The sequence below is a fragment of the Aythya ferina genome (assembly GCF_964211825.1).
Source record: "Aythya ferina genome assembly, chromosome: 3".
Taxonomy (NCBI): Eukaryota; Metazoa; Chordata; class Aves; order Anseriformes; family Anatidae; genus Aythya; species Aythya ferina.
This window is the reverse complement of record NC_140298.1, coordinates 42,109,987-42,120,728: the sequence shown is the minus strand read 5'-3', so window position 1 is coordinate 42,120,728 and position 10,742 is coordinate 42,109,987. Positions and strand designations below refer to the sequence as shown.

The following is a 10,742-nucleotide window of genomic DNA, read 5'->3' as shown; positions in this document are numbered from 1 at the left end:
TACTGTTGCCTGTCTCCACCTCCCAAAGGTTATGCAAGATTTAATTCATCCTTTTATCTATTCATTCCCGTTGTAAATGGCTTTGGGATTCCTGGAGGGGAATGAGTGGGCATGTGCAAGGCCAGTTGAGCTCACCCTCCCATTGTTATGATGCAGCTCTGCATCAGCCTCTTTTAGAGGAAATCTTGGGCTCAAACAAGGGCTAAACTCTGCAGTCCATTCAGCAGGAGTGAAAAAATCTTGCAACACCTAACAAACATATTTCTCTTTTGGCATACTCTAATATTCTCATTCCTCAGAAGCAATCATGTTTTAGTTCTGCTTGCCTTGAGGTCTCAGCTGTAAGAAAGACATTGCAGGAGGGAGAAAAAGGACCTTCCTGCACAGATTTGTGTTGGCATTTTTGGTATCACAGTCCAGGTGTGTCAAGGCTCAGAGGCTTTCCCTGAAAGCTGATTTACTCCGTGTTTTTTTATTATTTTTTTTACACCTGCTATGTCTTCATCTTTACAGCTTGTCATGCTCTCCCTGCACTTGCCCAGGGACTGCCTGGACACCAGCAAGGCATCAGTGGGGCTTGTGCTCTGACACCTCCCAAGGGCCAGGGGCTGGCAGCATGTTGGCACTGGTCAGACACCTCCAGCAGAGCCTAGAGAAACTGCTTGTGTTGGGAAGCATTTGCAGTGGTTTCTTTTTGGCTGCAGTCGGTGGTAAGGACAGAGGCAGCTGATGAAGGTTGTCCCAGCCCCGCTGCTGGCTGGGATGTGCTCAACCAGATCCTTGTGGCTGCTTGTCCCCAGGTCTCCTGCCATGGCTGTGACTTGGGGACAGGCCTAAGGGCAGGCAAGTGTTGCTTTCCCCAGCACAGAGCCTTTGCAGGATCTCTCTGGACCTTCATGCACAGTGAGGCTCCTTCCTTCGCTCCTGGCAGTTAAAAAGAAGGAAAGCACAAATCACGTATTTAACTGAGGTAATTCTGTATTGGTGCTGAGATTTGCTGTCCTTTTTCTTAGCTTCTTCTGATAAAGCCGCCAAGATGGATCCTTCACCGTACACATGCACAGTTCCCACCTGCTCCACTGGGGCCCTGGTTGCTCCATGACCTGGGCACGGATGCTACAGAAACACAGCAAGGATGGGGTCGTAAGGCTTTATTCAGGTGTAACTCCAGGAGAAGGAAAGTTTACAGCTGCTCTTTGAGAATGCATGGACAGCGTTTTACTTCTGAGAGTTTCGTTAGGTTTTTCTTTCAGCAGGTCCCACACATCGGAACTGCAGAGGTAGAGGAAGCACAGCCTGGCACAAAGCACTCACACAAAACACCCAGGATGGTTTCTGGGGCTGTGCTGTGCATCTCTCAGCTTCCCGTGTGTGTGAGTGGCATTGCCCACGTCCCCACGAGAAGAGGGCTGTGCCACGTGGGCACTGTGTGTCCTACATCAGGGTGGGCCCCAGCTCTTGGCAGAGCTCCCAGCATTTGTCTTGCTCCCGTCTGCTAATGCTGCTGCCTTCTCAGGAACAACAATAACAACAACAACCTTTTCAGCTAAAATCACCACTGCAAAACTTTTACTGCTAAGCATTATATAGCTTCATATTTATGTATATTTAAGGGCCCGCTGAAAGGAAACAAACCAACATGAGGAAGACGTCCAAGGAAATTACAATGAACACTAACAACGTTCCAATTAATTAATAGCAAGTGACATGGGAAGGCCACGTGTGATGCGGGACCATCTGCTCGGAGCTGTGGCAGCGCTGCGGCGTGGGGCGCGCGGGCGCCGTGCGTAAGTGAGGGCTCCCCACCGCACTCTGACGCAGGTGGCTCCGTAGCTGCCAAAGGAGATTTTTGAAGGACACAGGAGTTTACTAATTAAAAAGATAAATCTCCTGAATTGCACTCCTATAATTACGTTGTCATTACGGCAAGCACAGCTAAATTAACTTACAGGAGCACGGCTTTTGCCTGGCCCTGCTATGTTTACATACAAATCCCTTCGTGTAGAAGCCCCTTGACTGCATTGCTGGCTTGTTCAGTACCATATGTTTCACCCTGTACACTCCAATGGGCAAATCCAGTCATCTTAATAATCCCAGTAACTACATCACGAAGTCCAGAACATCAATTTTGGTCATATGGTGCTCCGTCTCCCCAGTGGCAGGGGAGCCTGACTCACCACCGGAGCTCAGATCGGCTGTCAGAACTCATCTTTTCTCCTTAAATAATTGCATTTGGTATTTTTCTGCTGCAGCAATACACTCAGACCTTTACTTCCTTCAAAGTTCAGCCCTGCTTCCCCACTACTCAGCATTGTGGCCGGGGATTTGTGCACACAACTCCTTGCGGCAGTGATTTAAGCAAGGCTGCTTTGTACTGAAGCTGGCTAGGAAGGAAAGCGTTCTGTCTGGGAGCAAAGGGAAGAAACAGAAGTACTAAAGCTCCGTGTGTTCCAATGAGGAGCACAGCATGGTTAATGATAGCTGTTTTTTTTTCCTCCCGTGCAATTTGGGTGATGTTGCCTTTGCTGCCGCCAGCCCATTGAGCCAGCAGGAAAGCAGGGGCAGCACTGCAGTCAGCTCTGGGTGGGACGGAGGGAAGGGACACCTCGTGAAATGGTTACCAAACGCCAGGAAAAACAACTCTGCTACTGACAAATATGCATAAGAAAAACAAAAGCACATTTCTAAAACCTGCAAAGATAATGTTGAAAAGATCAAGAGCCTTAAGCCAGTATTTAGCACCACAAAAAAAAAAAAAAAAAAAAAGTGTTCAGCTGGACTTGGCCCAGGGCTGTCCTCCAAATCCTCCAAAGAACAGTTCTGCCAGAGGAAAAGAAAAATGGAAATTGCCTTCTTATAAATGCAGAGGAAAGAGGGAAGATGACATGAACCTGGTCCTTCTGTCCAGAGGCAGGTGATCACACCATTCCCAGGGCTGGGAGGAGCAGCCCCGGCTGCCTGTCTGCCATCAGCAGCAGAGGTGAGGCTGGGACTGGCTCCTGCCTCCTTATCTCCCACGAGCAGCCTCCTGATGGAGCAGGGAGGGGAGCTGCTATTTAAAAGCCACATGAAACTATTTGGGGTCACTGTCTGTAACAACATGAAGGGTTAAGAGTGACATAAATTTCCATTCCCAAGGCTTTTAAGGACCCGGTGATAGGGAGGAGCACCTCATTTTATGTCACTTCACAAAATAAAATGTCAGTGCAACAACATCACTGAGCTGTATGTCCATCTTTGCATTTCTTTCATTTCAGAACAGAAAGAAAACAAAAGGAAGGTAACTCTCACCATTTGGCTGGCTTGACACCCAGCTGCACACCAGAAATATCCATGGGTCAGCTGAGTCACTCAGATGGAAGGAGACACCCACACTGGCTGTGCTCTGTGGTAAGCACAGGATCTCAGTCCCCAAAGGCAGGATTTTTTCCCTCACATAACATCAGTGATCAGCAAGGTTTCAAGAGGCATGATGCCGCTCTGCACCCACAGCAGGAGATGTTGGTGAGCAGCAAGGAGGGAGTGAGCAGGAGGAAGGCAGAAAGGGGTCACAGTTCAGCAAGGACCTGAATTTGCTATGCCTTTTTAGCCAGCTCCGAAACAGGCATGGGCATGTCTGATGTTGCCATTTGTTCCTTTGCTATTGAGAGGATCTGTGTGATGAGAGCCATCCTGGGAGCCTCCTTTGCATGTTTTTTATCCCAGCATCAGGACAAGAAGCAAAAGCTGAGAGGCCATCATGGGTAGCTGCAATGGCATTATGTCGGGGTGAGCCAGCCCACTCTGCCACAGCTTCACTTTGGGTTCAGTGATGGCAACTGCAAATAACATCTTCCTTCTTATAGACTTGTCGTAGGGTACCCAGGGAGCAGGATCATTGTAAAGAAGAGCAATGTGATCAGATACCATCAAGTGGGTACTCATGAACACAGATTTCAAGAGACCTTGATTTAATTTCCCTTGTTTTCAGGGAAAAAAAATCAGACCAACAGTAGCTGTGCCAGTCTCTGTCTTCCCATTTCTTCTTGATAAGTACATCCCAACAGCTTAACAAGGGAGCCTGACACAAACTTTTCATCACCAGCTTTGCATAACCTGGAGATACCACTGGTCCTGCTGTACTGGTTCCCCACCCGACACAGTGGAGAGCTTTGTAGTTACTCTTGCTGCCACTACAATACACTTCCATGCAGTTATTGTGTTTTGGATTGCCTGTCAGCTCTCCTCACACATCCCACACTGTTACACATCAGTAACATCAGTGTGGTAGGCTCAGGAACCAGGGAACAAGGCAGGTACCTACTGCAAAGCCAGCCTCCCACCTGCTCAAAGCAAGCCCTAGGAGGCTGGCTTTCTCCTCACATGCAGCAGGGTAGGGGCTAACCCCCCAGACCCATTGCAGGTGAGAGCTGAAGAAGTAATCATCCTGCCCAGAGGCTTGTATGGTGACCGGTCCACCCCTGCTGCAGACTGAGGTGTGGGGTCTCTTTCCTAAGGAAAAGAAAAAAAAAAAAAAAAAAAGACTAATAATGAAAAAGAACTTAAAAAAATAAAAAGGGGGGGGTGGGGGAGGGGAAGAACCCCCAAAGCCTATCCATGTCCAACATCATCCTGTGAAGCAAGCCATGCATTTAAATGCAGCTTCAGGCCTGGGTATTCTCAGACTGTTTTTTTTTTAGAGCATTGCTCCTCTGTTTTCACTCCATGTATTTTTCTGCACTGGCAAAGGAAGGTCACGTGCCTGTCCTGCTATCTTAAGATGCTTCAGGGGCCTCCTGGAGAGAACATCTTACTCAAACCTTCGCTTTTAAGAACATTGTCCTTCTTTTCCTGATTTTTTTTGTTTTGTTTTTACCCCAAAGTAAAAGTGTGTCTGCATTGCTGTCAAGGAACAGACCCTTATGGGCTGATTCAGCCAGCACCAAGCCCTGTGCTACTGCAGCTACCTGATTACCACTGCTGTAGCCAGTTACCCTAGTCCTTGCCTGGGTATTTGCACACTAGACACTGCTGTGGCCATGTCTGCCCAACCTGGCACTGCTGGCACAGAACTGGTAAAGTTTCACAGTCTTGATTTTGTAAATACAAAACCACGCAGTGCTGTCATGCCTTTGCTTCACTTAGCCAGCAGCACAGTGCTGGAAAACATTTTTTTGCCTTTAAAAATTTGCTGCAGGTGTACAGAGCTCAGTAATTAAGAACAATTTGAGACACATCCAACAAACCTTGATTACTATAGATGTTTCTCCTCAATTTATAACCAGTTGAATATACATTTAAGAGGTTTCTGTGTTATTGTTATTGCAATAACAAAGTTCTAAGCAGCTGTGGGGACATGGGATTGCTGGCTGACTTAATGACTCTTCTTTCACATTGTTTCCTCCAAGTTCTTGCTTCCTCTCCTGCCAGAAGACCACGTACTTCTCTTGGGGTGAAGTACATTAGTATCGTAAGAATACAGTTTAACAGGCTATGTGCTGCCTTATAAAAATATTTTAGGCATATTTTAAGCTGAACTGGTAACATCCTTTCTTGCTGACACTGCCTTATGCTGCCTGGTCCAAGCTCCTTTTGTCAGCTGATTATGATTTTGACAAATGCTGTACATGTTTAGGTCCTGAAATTTTCCATGCTCTTGCATCCTCCCCACGGTGAGGGGGATCTTCAGCAAAGAAGTGAAGTTTTCAGAAAAGAAACACAGAATCACAGAATTTCTAGGTTGGAAGAGACCTCAAGATCATCAAGTCCAACCTCTGACCTAACACTAACAAGTCCTCCACTAGACCATCTCGCTAAGTTCAACATGTAAATGTCTTTTAAAGACCTCCAGGGATGGTGACTCCACCACTTCCATGGGCAGCCCATTCCAATGCCTCACAACCCTCTCAGTAAATAAGTTCTTCCTAATATCCAACCTAAAATTCCCCATGTGCAACTTTAGTTCATTCCCCCTCATCCTGTCACCAGGAGTGTGGGAGAATAGACCAATCCCCACCTCGCTACAGCCTCCTTTAATGTACTTACAAAGTGCAATAAGGTCACCCCGAGCCTCCTTTCCTCCAGGCTGAACAAACCCAGCTCCCTCAGCTGCTTCTCATAGGGCTTGTTCTCCAGACCCTTCACCAGCTTTGTCGCCCTTCTCTGGACTCTTTTGAGCACCTCCATGTCCTTCTTGTAGTGAGGGGCCCAAAACTGAACACAGTACTCTGGGCATCAGTCAGCAGGTGGTGAGCAATTGCATTGTGTATCACTTATTCTGTGCACATTAGTAGTAGCAGTACTATTATCATTATTATTATTATTTTGTTCCTGTCTTAGAAAACTGTCTCTGTCTCGACCCACAGGCTTTATTTTCCTATATCTATATCCTCAGAGAAGGAGGAGGGGAGAGCAAGCGAACAGCTGTGTGGTGCTTAGCTGCTGGCTGGGGGAAACCACGACAACACCAATGTAGTCATATAACCAAATTAAAGCCAAAACATTCAGACCAGTCCTTGACCTGAATAGGGAGTGAGAATCCAGAGCCTGGCATTTATACGTGATAGTTTATATGCAGCCAAAGTAAATACTGCAGTTGGAGGTCATGGCGCTAGATTTTGAAAAGTCCGGCATAAAGAAGAGATCTCAGAAAAAAATAAATTAAATAACATTGATGTCAAGTAAAGTCTTTCTGATTGCTATATTCCTTATCTGTCATGACTAGACAGATGAAAAATCTATGACGGCAATTTTGTCTTTTAGGTCATTTTTTTTTTTTTTAATTTATTTTATTTATGTTTATTTATCTTATTTTAACAGGCTCTGTACTAATTTTCCTCACAGAATGACTAGCAGAAATATGACCCTTACGCACCTTTTGTAGTTAATTCATTAGGTCAACTCTAACCACTAAGGCCCTTGTCAGGTTATTTCTATTAGTGATAAGGAGCGATGACCTTAAAACATTGAAGCCAGGTAGATGAGCCTATTCCACAAGGTCTCTTGGCTCCATCCTTGAAGTGAAGTCTGCCAGGTGGGGGATCATTTGACCTTTGCTATATATGAAGCATGAAGATTTATGGGAGGAATTGCCTCTCCAGGGGAGTTTGAGGCTCAGGTTACTTAGGGTGCTTTTCTGCTGTCCTGGTGAAATGGACTTAGTGTTCCTCAGTACGCTGCTTTTTCTTCATGTTTTCTTCTATCTCTGTGAAATAGTTTTAGAAACTCTGAGCTAGTTACATTGGTGGTACCTCCTCAGGACAGGAAAACCCTGGTGGTGCTACTTCCCTGTGAAGTAGTTTGGCAGTGACTCAAGTTCAGAAGCTGGCAGGTAAGCATCCCCAGTCCTGGTCCCCTTTATTGCCCTTCTCTGGACTCACTCAAGCACCTTGATGTCCTTCTTGTAGCAAGGGGCCAAAAACTGAAAGTATTACTTGAGGTGCAGCCTCACCAGAGCTGAGTACATGGGGACAATCACTTCCATAGACCTGTTGGCAACACAGAGAAGAAGCATAGAGTAGCACAAATATCTAGCTATAAAGTTACCCACTTTTGGATTGGTTTGCAGAATTCACAGCATCATAGTTCAAAGGTGAAGCCTGCTACTCAAAATCAGAGGGAAAAAAAAAAGAAGCAGCCTCAGTTTGACTAGTGTCAGTTTAACCAAGCTCATGGAAGACTGCTAGCTGCTCAGTTAGCCACCATGAGTAGTGTCTGGACAAGGGAGAGCATGATGTTCCTGTGGTGGTGGGTCTGTGGTGAGCTCTGTCCCCCACATAGCATCTGGCTGCCTTATGACAGCATCTTGTCCATGCTGAGGAAGAAACCAGGGTGGGAAAGCACTAGCTCTAGCTGCAGCAGATGACGCTAAGCCTCTACAACCACTGCCACCCCCGCTTACCTCTCCAGGAGCATCCTTCTTTGGGCTATAGGCACCAGAAATGAGAAGCTTGCCTCTTCTGGCCTCTCCAGCTGCCTTTATCCTAGTGCAAAAAATGAGGCCAGGTGTGGGTTCCAGCACCAGCCTTTGGTCATCAGCAGATTAATAGTTTGCATGCTCCCTGGCAAGGTCCAGGAGGTGGATGGCCAACAAGGTGCTAACAGGGTGCTAAGTGCTCTCAGGGCATGGGGTCCTGGCAGGGATGGCTCCCCACAAGCAAAGCCTGCCCAGGGACAGGATAAGCCTTCAGTGGGTGATAGGTTTCACTGTGGCATAGGATTCTGTGTCCTATCCTTTAGCCTCTGGGGCAGAGAGAGCTCCCTGCATGTCACAGCTAAAACTTCTGGTGAAGAAGCTGTATAGTGAGAGGGACTTCAGGAGGAAAAAGAGCAATTTTGTGGGGGTTAACTGATCTGTACACAGTCGAGGAGCACAAGATGGGAGTCTAGCTTTTGCTACTGAATCTCTTTGCAGAGCTGGGTGAGTCACTGTACCCAAAAGTCATCACAGTTTCTTGCTTAATGCATGCCCAACATGAAATTTGGGATTGGTTTGCAGCAACGACAAGCCCTTCCTCCCCCTCCTCAGTCTCACAGGGCTTTTCTGGAGAGAAATTCATTGACATCTGAGATCCTCCCATGCCATGGTGATGACACCCGTGGAAAAGCTTGGAAGAAATGAATAGCTCCAGCCTGACAACAGTGCTTACACAGCAAACTGCAAACAAGGCATGGGGCCACGTACCCAACAAAGCACCAGCCAGCACTGTCTTTTCTGTGCACTCAGGCAGGCAGGGCTGTATAAAAGCAATTTAAAACCTCCCTTCCTTGCAGTGCCTGCAGGAAATCTGACAGCAGTGAGGAGTCTGGAGCTCTAGGCTCCTGACTTGCCTGCTGACGGGCCCTTTCTTCCTCCACTCCCCCATCCGTGTATTTGGATTCTTCATTTGCCTTATATACCACTCTGGGGCAGGGATGGGGCAGGAGATGGCTCATGTTGATACAGATCTGAGCACAACAGCCAAATAAAACAAAAAACACCTAGTTTCAGAGGCTCTTCCAATGCGTGTACTAAATGACTGGGATGATGTAAACATGTACACAAACTTTGTGCCAGGCTTCTCCTCTCGGTTGTGTACCTTCCTCTTTGCCTACTGTTTTCCCATTTTGCTCTAATGAGGCTGCAGCTCTGCAATGCTTTAACTCAGCTCATCTCAGTGCTCTGGCTTGCAGCCAGACCCAAAATTGCCCTGTGATGGGAGAGCTGACAAGGCAGGGGAATGCAGCGAAGGGGTGGGCACAGGAATGGGTGGCAGCTTCCTGTGCTGCTTCCCAGCAGCACGCAGTCATCTCAGGGGCTCCTCACGTAACACCTTGGGACACACTTTCCTCCCATGCTCCCTGACATCCCCAGAGCCCCCTCCGAACAAAACCCCAGACGAGCAGCCGGGGAGGCTTTTCAAGGGTTGTGCGTGCTCTGAAGTGGAAACAGCACCTCGGCTGTATTTCCCAGGGGGTTGGGACGTGGGAGATTTCACATTAAAGAGGAGAGCAAGATAGGGCGTGCTGACAAAAAGCTGTTTTCCCCTTCCAGATTATAAGCAAAAAGCTGTCCCCTCATGGTCCCATGCTGCCCACCCCTTTGGGTGTGCTCCTCCATCCTGGCACGATGGGGCAAGGTTGGCTGTGCTGCTTCACGGGAAGCAATTTTGCCAGTGTCCCTCGTGGTGCTGTGCCTGGGCATCACCAAGAGCTGTGCTGGCACCTGGTGCAGTGTCTCTGCTCTCATTCACAGCCTGACTTTGGAATGGATTCTCAGAAATTCTTATGAAATTCTTAATTCTTTAAGGCTTTCCTTAAAATCCCTCTAAACCCTTAGTTTCTTAATACACTTGAAAATATTGCCCCGGAGGTGTTTAAACAACAGCAGCAACCCCCCTTCCCTAGCTAGCTCCCAGGCATTTCGCAGAGTGACCCTTGGCAGCTCCCAGACACACTGAAATGCATTGCCCAGGCTCAGATTTTTAAGGGAACAAAACAGCAGCTGAGAACATCAGTTACAGCAAGGACTGTTTTGGCAACACACAGAAACTCTGGGTTAGGTCATGTGCAAATGGCACTTGTGCAATTACTGCTTTAGTTACAGACTGAAGCGTGGGTATCTCACACAAAAAGGACTTTTGCTAGTGCAGTGGCAGGGTCCAGACCACACTAAGTTTACAGGAACATCCATTATATAGCCCATTGTGCAACCAGGCTGCCCAGTGAAGTTGCTGACCCATCTTTTCTCCTGTGTGACCAATTCCTACGTGCTGCCACCAAGAGGTCCTTGTCTCACTTTTTTTTTTTTTTTTTTTTTTTTTTTTTTTGTGGCTGGCCACAGCACTGCGAGGAGCCCTGGGCTTGGTGACATCTGCTCTTGCATGGAAGGAACAGGATCGTGTCCCCCCACACCCTCAAGGTGTTCATTTCAGGGAGGCTGCAGCTGGGGCCGGCCTCAAGCTGGCCCCCGGCCAACACCACAGCCTCAGTGAAATCACTGCCTCAGCGGGATGAAAATAAAGTGGCCAGTGGAGAAGTGTAGAAAACACTATGATTTGATTCCAAGAATAATCTCCTTTTATTCCTTTTTTATTTCCCCCCTTTTTAACAGATGTGTATTAATGGCAAATATCCATGAGGCTATTGTAGCAGATACGAGCCAAATATACACCAGAAATCTGCGTCACAAAACTATTCCTAGTAAGTGCTGCTTCTGTCTCGCCTCTTGTTAAAGGTATCCACCAATGTTCCTGCCTGCCTTGCTGCCTCTCACACAGGGACTG

The 10,742-nt window shown here is 47.3% G+C and overlaps 2 long non-coding RNA genes across 2 annotated transcripts; one reads left to right on the top strand and one right to left on the bottom strand.

The window, feature by feature from the left end:
- Nucleotides 1-3,224: 3,224 nt before the first annotated feature.
- Nucleotides 3,225-7,921, bottom strand: LOC311435035. Its single transcript, XR_014691881.1, has 3 exons — nt 7,880-7,921; nt 7,430-7,466; nt 3,225-4,491 (listed from the first exon to the last, which is right to left on the bottom strand). It is a non-coding gene; the product is annotated as an uncharacterized lncRNA (long non-coding RNA).
- A 195-nt stretch (nt 7,922-8,116) lies between these two features.
- Nucleotides 8,117-9,115, top strand: LOC311433955. Its single transcript, XR_014691114.1, has 2 exons — nt 8,117-8,398; nt 8,507-9,115. It is a non-coding gene; the product is annotated as an uncharacterized lncRNA (long non-coding RNA).
- The last annotated feature ends 1,627 nt before the right edge of the window (nt 9,116-10,742 follow it).